The sequence below is a fragment of the Rhineura floridana genome, chromosome 4 (assembly GCF_030035675.1).
Source record: "Rhineura floridana isolate rRhiFlo1 chromosome 4, rRhiFlo1.hap2, whole genome shotgun sequence".
Taxonomy (NCBI): domain Eukaryota; kingdom Metazoa; phylum Chordata; class Lepidosauria; order Squamata; family Rhineuridae; genus Rhineura; species Rhineura floridana.
The window spans coordinates 188,714,014-188,726,899 of record NC_084483.1 but is presented as its reverse complement, the minus strand read 5'-3'; the positions used below and the strand labels follow the sequence as shown (position 1 = coordinate 188,726,899).

General features: G+C 40.2%; 1 protein-coding gene across 6 annotated transcripts in view; it reads right to left on the bottom strand.

The window, feature by feature from the left end:
- The window catches only part of SLC8A1 (solute carrier family 8 member A1), a 400,022-nt gene that overhangs the window by 221,280 nt on the left and 165,856 nt on the right, over window positions 1-12,886 (bottom strand). The gene's annotated exons all lie outside the window — the stretch shown is intronic.

The following is a 12,886-nucleotide window of genomic DNA, read 5'->3' as shown; positions in this document are numbered from 1 at the left end:
ACAGGCAGAGAAATCATTGAGTGGTCCACCAAGACCATCAGCAATTTTCAAGTGCTTCATGGGGGAGTGAAAGTTTGGGAACGTCTGCTTTAGAGAGTTCAGAGCACTTCGCATACATTACCATGTTGCAATTCTTACAACAGCAGTATGAGAAGGTAGGTCAATATTATTGAAAATGGAAATGGACTGCCTTCAAGACAATTCCAAAGTTAAATTCTTGATTCTTGAAGTTAAATAATGGAGACCCTATGAATAGGGTTTTCATGGTAAGCGGTATTCAGAGGTGGTTTACCATTGCCTTCCTTTGAGGTTGAGAGACAGTGACTGGCCCAAGATCACCCAATGAGCTTCATGGCTACATGGAGATTAGAACCCTGGTCTCCCAGGTTGAGGTCCAACACTCTAATCGCTACACCACACAGGCTCTCTCGGTCAATATTATTAACCCCATATTAATAATATGGGAGGGTGGGGCTCGTGGTGTGTGTGTGTGTGTGTTAGTGAGTGTGTTAGTGAAAGGAGGTGCAGCTGGAACCCTGACCGAAGGCTGTGTTCTTTCCCTCTCTCCAGGTGCCTATTTAAACTCATGCCTGGCAAGGGCGCCAGCCAAAGGGTGAGAAGGGTGAGAAAAGGGTTCTCGTCTGTGGCTCTCAGCCTGAGCGCAAGATTCTGGTCTATAAGGCATTAATGGAGTGTGGCAGCTTACTGGTGCAGAAGAGAAGTATAATCGCTGGATAATTTTAACACAATGAATGTTCAAATCCCAGTCCATGAACATGTAACTTGTGTTACTGCAGATCACTCTTTGTGCATTATCCACAGGATGACAGTGTTAACCTTTGTTCTTATGGGTGTTGGGTGGGGATGGAATGATTGTTGGTGCGCCCTGATGAGAGGAGAGAGCTCCAGGGGTGGGGAGTGTGTAGTGTTGCCCCACCTTTAGGTGAGAGCGCATGTTGGGGTGGTAGCAGCAGAAGTGGGAGTGATGCTGCTACCGGTACACACACGCTCATGGGTTTCGTGGGTGGGATAGTTCATCTTCATGGTATATTACTATTTTAATCTGTTAGTAGTTATTGTGTTTTATTTTAGTTATTTTAGGTTTTATTGATGTTTAAGATTGTGTAATGTGTAACTTAGTTTTTATGATTAATGTTAAGGTATTAATGTTTAAGTTTTTTTCCAAATGTTTTCTTTGTTTTAAATGTATGATTTTGTTTGATTTTTTACAACACTTAAACCGCTTACAGGCTTCTTTTGAAGTATGAAGCAGTATAAAAATTAATTAATTAATTAATTAATTAAATAAATAAATAAATAAATAATATTTCAGGTGAAGAGAGATGGGACTGAGAGTGTGTGTTGTGTAGCCTAATGAATTTATGGCAGATTCAAGGTTCAAGCCAAGGTCTTCCAAATTTGTAGCTAATTCTCTTCATAACTATGCTTGACTAGCTCTAAACAGGTTGTAGTTAAGTGCCCCTCATTTCTGAAATGAAGAAATATATACACCTTATATACCCAATCAACACTACACTCTGCAGGTGAGGGCCTCCTGCAGATACCATCTTATCAGCAGGTCCATTCTGCACAACACAGGAAGCAGACCTTTAGTATAGTGGCACCTACCCTTTGGAATTCCCTCCCCTTAAATATTAGACAGGTGCCATCTCTGTTATCTTTTCGGCACCTGTTGAAGACCTTCCTCTTTCAACAACCCTTTTAAGTGGAGACCTTATCCCAGTTTGTGCCTGTGTTGGAATTGCTTTTTAATAATGTTTTTAAATCTTTTTTAAAAAGATGTTTTTAAAGATGTTTTGTTTTAATATATTTTTAAAGATATTTGTTTTGATATAATTTTAAAAGTTTGTTTTTATGATATTTTAGAGTGCTTTTAGTGTTTTTGTTTGCCGCCCAGGGCTCCTACTGGGAGGAAGGGTAGGATATAAATTTAATAAATAAATAAAATAATAAATAAAATGAAGCTGCCACAAAACCAGCAGACTTGTTCTTTCATGCTTTAAGCCACAGGCTTCAGATGGCGTAGAAAGCCACTTTCTTCTTCCAGATTTGCAGAGGGTTGACCTAAGCCAAGTTGGAGCTCCTTTAAAATTTTAAACTAACTGCAATAGTTAGGCTGGCTTCTTCACCTGCAACTACTGCTTCCTCGATATCACTGCTACTGGTGCCCTCCAGATGTTATGGGCTAAACGTCCCATCAGCCTGAAGGTGATGGGACCTGTAGTCCAAAGCATCTGGAGGGCACCAGGTTGGTGTAGGTTGCGTTAGGCTGTATGTACTCACATCAATGCCAGCATTATCTGAAGATAAAATATAACTCTACTGTGGTTTTACCAAGGCATCTCCTCCCCATGGCTTCCAAACACCCTATGCGATTTGTTTGTGTGTATGCAGAAGACAGGAAGGGCAGCATCTGATTCTCTGAGCTGTCTAATTGAAGCACTTGGGCTGGCAGCCAAATAGTGATGAAGCATTCCCTCCCTGCTCTCCGTCTCTGTCCCCCCCCCCAACAACATCCAGGCTATTTTACGACACCTGGAGCTTTTCTTCTCCCCATCAGTCAATCCAAGGGTGTGCAGGAAATGTATGGGAATCACATCAGTTCCATTAAGCAGGAAGGGGATGGGTATTGATCTTTCTATGCAAGGAATGCTGAGGTGACATTTCTGATGTAGCATGTCCCTTTGAGGTGGACTACAGTTGACGTGGGTGACCTCTGTTTAACGTAAATTTCTCTCCTCATGCCTGACCATGGCGTGTGGCCAGAAGGCCAAAGAGAAGATGTGGTTGGTTTGGCAGCAAGAATAAATATAGTCTTCCTGAGTAACATAATGAAGGAGGAGCTGCATTCTCATTTTCAAAGTGCAAACTCTAGCATTACTACCCCTCCTCCCCACCTGTCCTTTGAGCTAAGAATATTGCACTTTAAGATGAAACTTCTTGGTTCTGCTTTTTAGCTATAGAACATCAAAGGGAGACTTTGCAAAAGGTCTCTCTTCTTCCTCCCATTTAAATGTGAATCTTTTTAAGTTTCTAGTAAAAGTGCTGCTGAAGGCAGCTGCGTGGTCTAGACAGCTGCCTGCTGGTTACCTGGAGGTTAATAACCAATTGCTTTTAGAAAGATATATGTATATATGAATACAATAATCTCCTCTGTTCAGTGGCAGAAGAGACAGCCAGCAGGTGCTGTATGTAGGGATTAGGGATGGAAGGAACTATCAAGTTTTGGTTTTCTGATTTTCATTTCTCCAGTCGTAGATTCAGTTCTCCACATTTCTGCAACAATTTGCTTTAAAAAAAAAATCCTCATGAAAAATCTTTTTTTTTATCATTAATTTTATTCAAATTTTCAAACAAAACAAAACAAAACAAAAAAGAAACAAATTAAACAATAAAATAAAATGTTGACTTCCGATTTGTCGCAGATCAGTTATAGGTCTATGATATATAACAAACCTGTCTCTTAATATATTACAAAATCACTTTCTTCCAGTAGTTATCTTAATTAATCATCAAATCTCATTAACATCACTTTATTCTTTCCGCAAAAAGTCAAAGAGAGGTTTCCACTCCTTGAGAAATATATCCCTCGATTTTTCTTCAAATAAACATGTCAATTAATCCATCTCATCAAGTCTACTAGGACCAGTAATTTCAATAGCCATTTTTCCATTATCAGTGTTAATTCCATCTTCCAACTTCCATCCTTGCACCCATAATAATCTTGCTGTCATAGTCATAGTCAAATAGTAAGAGTCTGATGGGAATTTCCTTCATCACAAATATTTCCTTGCCATCAATTCTGAATGTGTTGCTGAAATATTGTTGTAAAGTCATATCTCTGTTCCTCTTTTTTACGAAATGCACTAGCACATCTCTTGAGAGTTTTTCCATTGTCACATATCTGGAATTAATTCTATAAATTTTCTCTATTTCAAGTTCCATCAAATCATTCCAGTCCAGAAATTCCATCGAAACATTGATAGCTTTATCTCTGATATCTTCATCAATTTCTCCAGGGACAATGCCGAATTCCAAACAGTAATCTTTATCTCCAGGATCCACAAACTCTAAATATTTTTCCAGTTCCACACTTGATATATCTGTTCCAATCTCCAGGACTTGCATCCTCCCTTCAATTTTTGCCATAAAGTCCAAATCTTTTTCCAATTCCACATTTGATATATCTGATCCAATCTCCAGAATTTGCTCCTTCCCTTTAATTTCTTTTTCATATTCTGTTGCTTGTCCATCTGCTTCTTTTCTCATATAATCCTTTATTTCTTTCAACTCCTGTTTCACTTTACCAAATTCAGTTGCCATCTCTTGTCTGCTCTGTCCCAGTTCTTGTTTCGTTATCTTAATCTCATCCATTATCTTCTGAAACATATCCAGAGGGGAAAACCCTTCCAGGGGTACATCCAGGGTCTCTGCACTTCTTTGATTGTCATTCTTAAAGCCAAAAAAAAAACCCCTTCAAATTTCCAATATAGCCACAATTCCCAAGCAAAGAGTAATTTGCTTCTTTTTCCAGCAATAAGGGAGTTAATATTCCAGGCCTGTTGACATCTGGCCAGCACATTTCTTATCTCCCGCACGTCCAAGAATGCAAAACAAATTTGGTTCACAGCGCTGAACAATTAGTAACATACACGAACAGCAGATTCGTGTAAAGACAGTAGTCCAAGAAAAAGTAGTCCCAGACATATATCAATCAAATAATCATCTAAATCAGATTTTCTCTTCGGGTAAGTTGCCCCTCATCCGTTTTAATCTTTATAGTTTCCAAATTCAGGCCTGCTTTTTGCCATAAAAAATAAGATAAGCTTTTTAAATTTTCTTTCCTCCTCCTTAATTCCTTGTATAAAAGAGAGAAGTGTAACTCACCCAGGTATCTTAATTGCTGATTCTTAAACAAATCTCTTTTACTGTAGTAATTTAAGCCAAATGATAAGATTAGACAGAAGAAAGCTCGCCCGTTGTGGATCTTTTAAAAGAAAAAACGTCTCGCTTTTTTTCAGCCCAGCTTGCTGGAAGTCCTAACTCCGTCCTCGGCTGCTAGGTATGCCTTCCTTTCCCAGGGAATTCCTGATCAATTCCAGCCACCGACAGCCCAACGAAGTTTCTGTGGATAATCTATTCGGTTCACCCTTGCCTGGGAGAACCTTTACACCAGTCAAAGTTCCCTTTTGACTGATTTTAAACTGAAAAAAGCTTCCTCTGAGACAGAGCTCATCTCAGAGGCAGCCACAGGCGGAGCAATCTTCCGGGAAGTCCTTCATGAAAAATCTTAAGCACTTTTGTGTGAGTTTCTCCTAATAAATGCATTTTTGTATGCAGTTTTACGTAATGTATACATTTCTCAAACAATTTATCTTAATATAATGCATTTTTGTATGTTATTTTCACTAGTAGATTCATTTTTATGACACTTTTCCCCAATATGTGCATTTTTATAAATGTTGTTTGGTTGGAGAATCACATCACAAAATTCAGAAAAATGCACATTTTGAAGGATGGCTGTGTTTCGGTTCTCATATTGTTTGGGAAAGTGTGAATTTGATGTATTTGCCTTCAAATGCAAACTGAAATGAATCTCTCTCCCAACCCTAGTAATTAGATTCAGTTCACATTTAAAAAGTGAACCAACCTATCTTGCACTTTCCGAAACAATAAGTGAACTCAAACAGTCATCCTTTGAAATTCTCCAGACAAAAAAAGTGTACAAAAATGCATATACTGAGATAAAGTGTTCATAAAAAAGCATATATTAGTGAAAATAATATACAGAATAATACACAAAAATGCATTATATTGGGGAAAGTGTTTGCAAAAAATGTGATTTATGCAAAATTGTTTACAAAAATGTTTATTAGAAGAAATGCACACTAAAATACTGATGAATTTTCATGAGGACTTTTTACAAATCACCAACGTATATGGAAATGTGGAGAACTGAACTGGTAAAAGGAGAAACGGGCAGAAACAGAAAATGACAGCTTTGTCCATCCCTACCTATATGCACCAAAGGCAACCATTTGATTTCACCCAAGATTCCTTGGATCAATTTGCTTCTGGTTTATTTAGCTCATGCCAAAAACCATAAATAAACATAGCAATGAAATAAAACATTATTGGTCACTGCACCTTTCAGCATGTCCCTCTCTATCCCAGAGCTTGGAAGTAATTTATTACAAGTAACGAATTACTTGTAATTCACTACTTTTTTGAGGAACGAGTGGGTAATTCCTTTACATTTTGATTGTAATAGAACTAGGAGTAATTTTATTACTTTTGTGGAGTAATTGTAATGTTTCCGGCATTACTTTTGGGCATTACTTTGGGGGGGAGAAAGCAGGGGAAGTCTTCTGCTCCTCTGATTTGTGGAAGAAAATCATGTGCCTCAAACTGGGCTTTTGTGCAGTATCACTCTTCCCTCATGCTCTGTGAGTGGGTAAGAGGCAATGAGGGAGGAGGTGGAGAGTGAGACGGAGTTGAGTGGAGAAAACAATTTTTTTAAAAAATGGATGGTGGTGGTGAAGAATGGAGTGGAGGGGAAAAGGAGCCGGAGAGCAAGAACATGGATAAAGGAGAAGGAGGCAGCAGCAGAATGGAGATAAAGAACTGTGGAGGTGAAAGATGACAACATGAATACTGTGTTTGCACTTGGCACGCAAAGTGGCCTCCACCACCCTCTCTGGTTACTGTGCTGCATTTGCAGCATTTTAACTTTTCTGCATCTCAGGGGAAAATGTTTGCTTGCGTGAGTGTCCCTTAGTCGGTGGCAGGGCAGGGTCCAGGAGGTGGTTAAGTGAGAGAGATTGTGCTTGCTGGCTGAGAGTGTGTGTGTGGCACTTGGTTTGACAGGCAAAGATCTGAGTAGTGGCCTCTGCTTCCCTCCCCACCTCCCTTACCAGTGGAGAGACCACCATTGCTATCTTATGGATAAAAAGAATTATTCTACTACCTCTGTATGTGTGTATTTTTAACATTGTTTTAGGTTACTGTGCAGCAGATGTGCAGCAACCAAGGCCAGCACCTTGTAAGTGTTTTTTTAAAAAAGTAACTGAAATATAATTGTAGTGATTACTTTTGAGAAAAAGTAATCAGTTACTTTCAGAGCGATTGTAATTGTAACGGTAATTACTACTTTTGGGGCCATGTAATTGTAACTGTAATTTATTACTTTTTAAAAGTAATCTTCCAAGCTCTGCTCTATCCCATTAAGCAGTTACTGCTCCTCCCCTCCTTTATCGAATAGACTCACAAGCAGGAGAAGGAAAAGAAATTAGACTGGATCATATCCATAAAAGTGGCTTCCCATTTTGGGTTTAGGTGTACTTTTAATGTCAATTCTGTTGCTGGATTGCCACGAGGTCAACACACTTTCTTCATCACAGCTCTCAAGGGGTAATGAATGAGGACGGTTAATTTGAGTAGATTTGATACTGCTGACAAATTAATAATACCAGATTTAGGGTTGCACATATGTTTTCCACTTGGGCAAGAAGAAGGAGCCCTGAGAGCTGTTCCACACAGCCTCTGGCATGTGTTCTACTCAGCCATACATAGTGTCTTCATAACAGCTCCCTAGCATGTGCCAATGTGAAGCAAAAGTAACTTGGGCACCACAGCTGTGAACAGATGGCACAGCCTAAGCTTGCAAGTTTAGTCTGGACTCACATGGGAATGGCATTCACATATCCTCCTGGATTAAGTCTGCAAAGCATGGAAGGCTTCCTACAGTTCAACAAGATGCGACAGCATCAGGATCTTCCTGTTCCATTCTGGGCCCAAGCAACAGAGGCTTTTAGCAATCTAGCTCCAATCTATTAAATTACCACATACATCTGATTGGTGGCACCCAAAGAGTACTCACTGGAAGGACTGTGCTGGATGAGACTTATAAAGTCAAATCCAAATTGCACCAAATGTACTACATGGATGGAATGTTATGCTCCTGAACTGACATATTTCATGTACTTGAACAAGTGTGAACTTATGCCCCATTGTTATAATGTAGCACCTTGAACTGGAAAGTGTGACCCTGTTAAGTCCCAGCTCTCCCAGGAGGATCAGGGAGGGAAGTCGGTCGAGCCCCACCTTCCCCAGATAGAGCAAGGGGAGGAATCAGAGGTAGATGAGGTTTTCGAGGACAATGAGGGAGGGGGTGCAGTCAACAGTCTGCCAGGTCCCACGGACAGTTCTCCCGCCTAAGCAGACCTCGCTCCACCTACAGATGCCCCAACAGAGTCATTGGGGGATGACTGGCACGCGCACCAACTCCACTCCCCCCAGGACTCCCCGCCTGGCACTTCAAATGCTTCCCCGCCTCCTGATGCCGAACCGGCACCTATCGAGCCTGTACTGTCAGATAAGCCGGTGGAGGCTCACCCCCTTTCACCCCGTATGAGATGCCATGAGAAGCGGGTTGGCCAGAAGGTGGAACTTTGGAGGAGTCAGAGATTACGAGCAAAGACCTTCCCTACTTAAGGCAGTGCCCCCAATTGGGGTGCTGAGTCAATTTTCTTCACATGCTGCAGAGTATGCCTAGGTAGCTTAGTTAGGGACAGTAGTGAGTTACCGTAGTTAAGTCTATGAAGCGCACTGCTTTTGATGTAACCGTTACTCTAATAAAACAAGAATTAATTCCAGCCTCGCCTCCGTCTCGTGTCTCGCACTCTGGGCAGAACAGACCCTGTACAGGGATTCCCAAACTATGGTTTGCAGACCACCTGTGGTCTGCAACATTCATTCAGGTGGTCCATGGCGTGTTTGCAGCACTATATTATGATGGTTCTGCTCATATCTGCAGGGTCGCTACCATAAAGTAGTACTAGGAGACTGTTGCTGGGCCCTGTGGCTTTTGAGGTGTAGAATCCCACAAGACTCCATTCTGTTTCCTATGCTAGAACACTATGTGGACAAAATAGTAATAATAATACCCGAGTGCTTTAAAAATAAATAAATAAAAAGTAAACTGGAGACACTGCATCCGAAAATTCATCATGGCTGCACTCAGTGTGCTGAAGAGGAAATCAAATTCCCCAGTACTAGGCACTGTGATCATGCACAATGAGTATTGTCAGCGCAAAGACATGGAATGTTTTACATAAATGAATACTAATAATAATTCGGAGTTATGGCTTGATCTCCGCTATTATCCTTGATCTGTCCTCCTGTAACCCCGTTAGGAGTCTAATTTTTAATTTTAAATGCAAATTCTGGCAAATAAACTGCTAGAGGATGGAATAGAAGTAGCACATGAATCTTAAGAGTCAACTATAGATCAAGAAGAAAAGGGCCATTTTGCCCTTAAACAGTCAGGCTCAAATTCTCAGGGGGGGGGTTAATTAAAAAGATTTTTGAGTAGTGGTTTGAAGGAATAAAAGATATGTAGGAAGATCTGTCCTCTTGTATATGCAACCGAGGTCACCTCCACACTGCCAGTATTTTGTGGGAGGGATTCAAGCACATACCAGAAATTTTGCACAGTATTTTAGGTTTGTGGATTAAAGTACTCTGCCATCTTCTCATGAGAAGTCCACTGAAAAATAATAACACACACTTTCTGCAGTTAAGAAAGTGATGAAGAAATGGAATGAAAAGTGTGGGAGGAATTAAAGATGAATGGGAAGACGTGTTAACACCCTGCAAGTAAATCAGGATGAATACTCATTGTCATATAGCCGCAAACAAATCAGTGCAAATGCTAAATAAGACCTGACACAATCTAACCTTTGTGTATAGTTGGGCGAATCTGTCAGTTCCAGTTTCTTTTTCCGGTCTTATGTTCATTTCTCCACATTTCCACATCAATTTGTGATTTTTTTTAAAAAAGTCCTCATGAAAATTCATCAGCATTTTAGTGCTAATTTCTCTAATATACACATTTTGTATGCAATTTTGACTAATATAATGAATTTTCTATGTTATTTATATTCATTATATAATATATAATTATATATTATATATTTATATATGCATTGTATAATATATAATTATATATTATAATTATAATATATTAATTTTAATGCACCTTTTACCCTAATATGTAATTTTTAGTAAACATTACTTGTACAGAAAACTGCATTGCAAAATTCAGAGAAGTGCAAATTTTGAAAGATGGCTGTAGTTCAGTTCACATAGAATTTTGGAAAGTGCAAATTTCGTAGGTTTGCCTTTAAATGTGAACTAAATCACATTTCTCCTCCATGCCTACCTAGTCTGGAGAAGCCCTTAACAATGCACTTCCTTGCTGTTTTGCTTTCTCAGGAGGACAATGAAAGGGAAGGGACAGAAGGAGAATGCTAGGGAAAGGGGAAATCCTGGTACTCTGGCTTATTTGGCTTCTCCTGCTCACCTGGATTCCTCAGAAGGAACACAGGCAGGAAGGATTTGCATGTTTTGTTTTCTGCCTAGTTTCCTTCTACAGTTCAAGCAAACAAGCAGAATGTTGGCTTATGGGCACACCAAAGATGGAGATGACATGTTGATGTCAATGATAGCTTCAGAAATCTCTGGACAATAGGACAGCCTTGCTGCAAATGAACCAAGCATGAGTTGACTGGACTCATACATATTCTGAAATGGACTCACCAACAGACAAGGCCTGCACAGGATGAAGGACATCTGGCCACCAACACATGGCTCCATTCCCAAGAAGAGCATCTGCTGTGTAGGAGCTGAACATTTGCTCACACAGGATGTTTTCTCTGTGGCTTTCAGGAGCTGTGAAATTGCAGCTCAATTAGGCAAGCCTCCTGGATACTGCTGCTGGCTGGCACCCAGAGAAAGGTGTTGGACAATTCCCCAGGAATGCATCTCTTCAGCCAGAGACAGAGCAAAGATGTAATAGCTTCCTCTCTGCATGTTAACCAAGCACCCTTGTGATAGAGCTCGGGGACTCACACACTCCACAGACTTTCATACTTTGGCTCTTGGATATTTCCCCCCTCATTAACAGAATGGGACATAACCCCACTTCTGCTGGTTTAAGAAAGTCACAGGAAAAATACTGTTTCAAGACAGGAACAACAGATATGAATTCTATAAAATGTGACTGGCAGAACGATGCTCCACTCATGCAATTTAATTAACCAGCCGGCATGTCCTCCTTGCCCTTCTTTGTTGCTTCCAAACTGTCCTTTTCCTCCACTGCAATGGGAGCCTATTTGGATGTTATGGCTGTAGTGAAATTTAATGAGCCAGCTGGACACACAAGGCACATGAAAACTAATGGGTTGTTTGGGCTAGGCCCTTTGTGGTCCATCCGTGCAGCCCCATTGGCTTCAACTGAATTATGCTGAGTGAGAGTAGCTGGAGTTGTTAGTCCCTTCCATGCCTGCCATGAGGTCGACCAAGGGTAGAATAGTTTTAAACATGCGCATTGTGCACATGTTTATCATAATGTAGACTTCTAAAATTTACCACAAACAGTATCCAAACAGTGAGATAATAATAATAAAAAAGGAAGTCATTCACACCAACAGTGTGCTTAGAAAGTCCTGAAGCTGTGAGTTGATGATGCTGATATGATTGTGATGTATATGTATTATGGTTGCCAGGTTCAGGGCCTGAGACTGATCCCGTATCTTTAGGAGAAGAGAAAGTCAGCCAAGTGCAGGTGTTCTTGCAACACTGTAATAGGAAAAACCACAAGGTGGAATTCTCCCTTCTCCCTGCACAACTTTTAAAGATACAGAAGACCTCTTGGAAGCCGGGCCTGCCCTATATATGCACTATAGTAGTATGAAACTGGCACAGAAACCATTTGCGCAGTCTTAGGAGTACAAAAACCATGATGCAGAGTGACTGTAAACAAACCATGCATGCCCTCAAACATCCAGAGCATTAACTTGAAGCAAGCAACTGAAAACTGCTAAAGAATGACAGCATTATTTACGTTGAAACAGCTGGAATTCAAACAGGCAGCTGGTTGTTTCCCCCCTCCAAGTTTTTAAATTGTTTGGGGCTGGAAAATATGATTTCAAAATGGAATTCCCCTGTGAGTTTTGCCCAAGTTACAGAAACAGACTTAAAGTAAGCCTGTCAAATTTAGTTCCCTTTAGTTGTATATGGCCTCTGATGTCCTAGGGAACTCACAAAACAACATCTGCACTAGCAAAGCTGCCTCTGCTACTACTACTGCTCTTGTTGTTTTTAATTGTTTACATATATGATCCTTCCAATCTAAGAACGGACCTTATTTCAGATCCAAAGGAGATAAAATCCAGGGATGCTCTGAGCAATTCTTTTTCTTTTGCAGTACTGCAACTCTAGAATGTCATCCCCCAAAAGGTTTACCCTACTCCTTTCCTTCAGGTGGCAGTAAAAACATTTATTATTTAAAAGAAACTTAACTTTTGTAAAGCTGCAATATACTCACTTACCTGTTAAGTCCCACTGAACTCAATGAGGCTTACTTCTTAATAGACATGTATAGGATTACACTGGCCTGGCTCACACAAAACATTAAGCCGTAGTGTATTAAACTATGGCTTATTAAACCATGGTTTGTTTGATCATCTAAACCCTGAATGGTGGTTTGTACTTTTCCATAGGAAACCTTGAGTATATGTGACCTTTTGGATTTCACTCAGTTATTGCATGCTCACCCCTTTTCTAGCTTGAAAATAATTGCATTTCCAAATGATCAGTGTCTTGTGTTTTCTCCCTTGTTTAGTTATATAGTTGCAAAGTAAGTGGGCTAAGTTGAGCCAAGACAGGAGTGAAATGTACAGTCAATAGTCCTCCTGGTGGAGTGGTAAAGATACCCATCTTTTCTGTTCAGTGCCTATAAGAACATAAGAGGAGTCCTGCTGGATCAGTCCTATGGCCCATTTAGTCTAGCATCCTGTTTTCA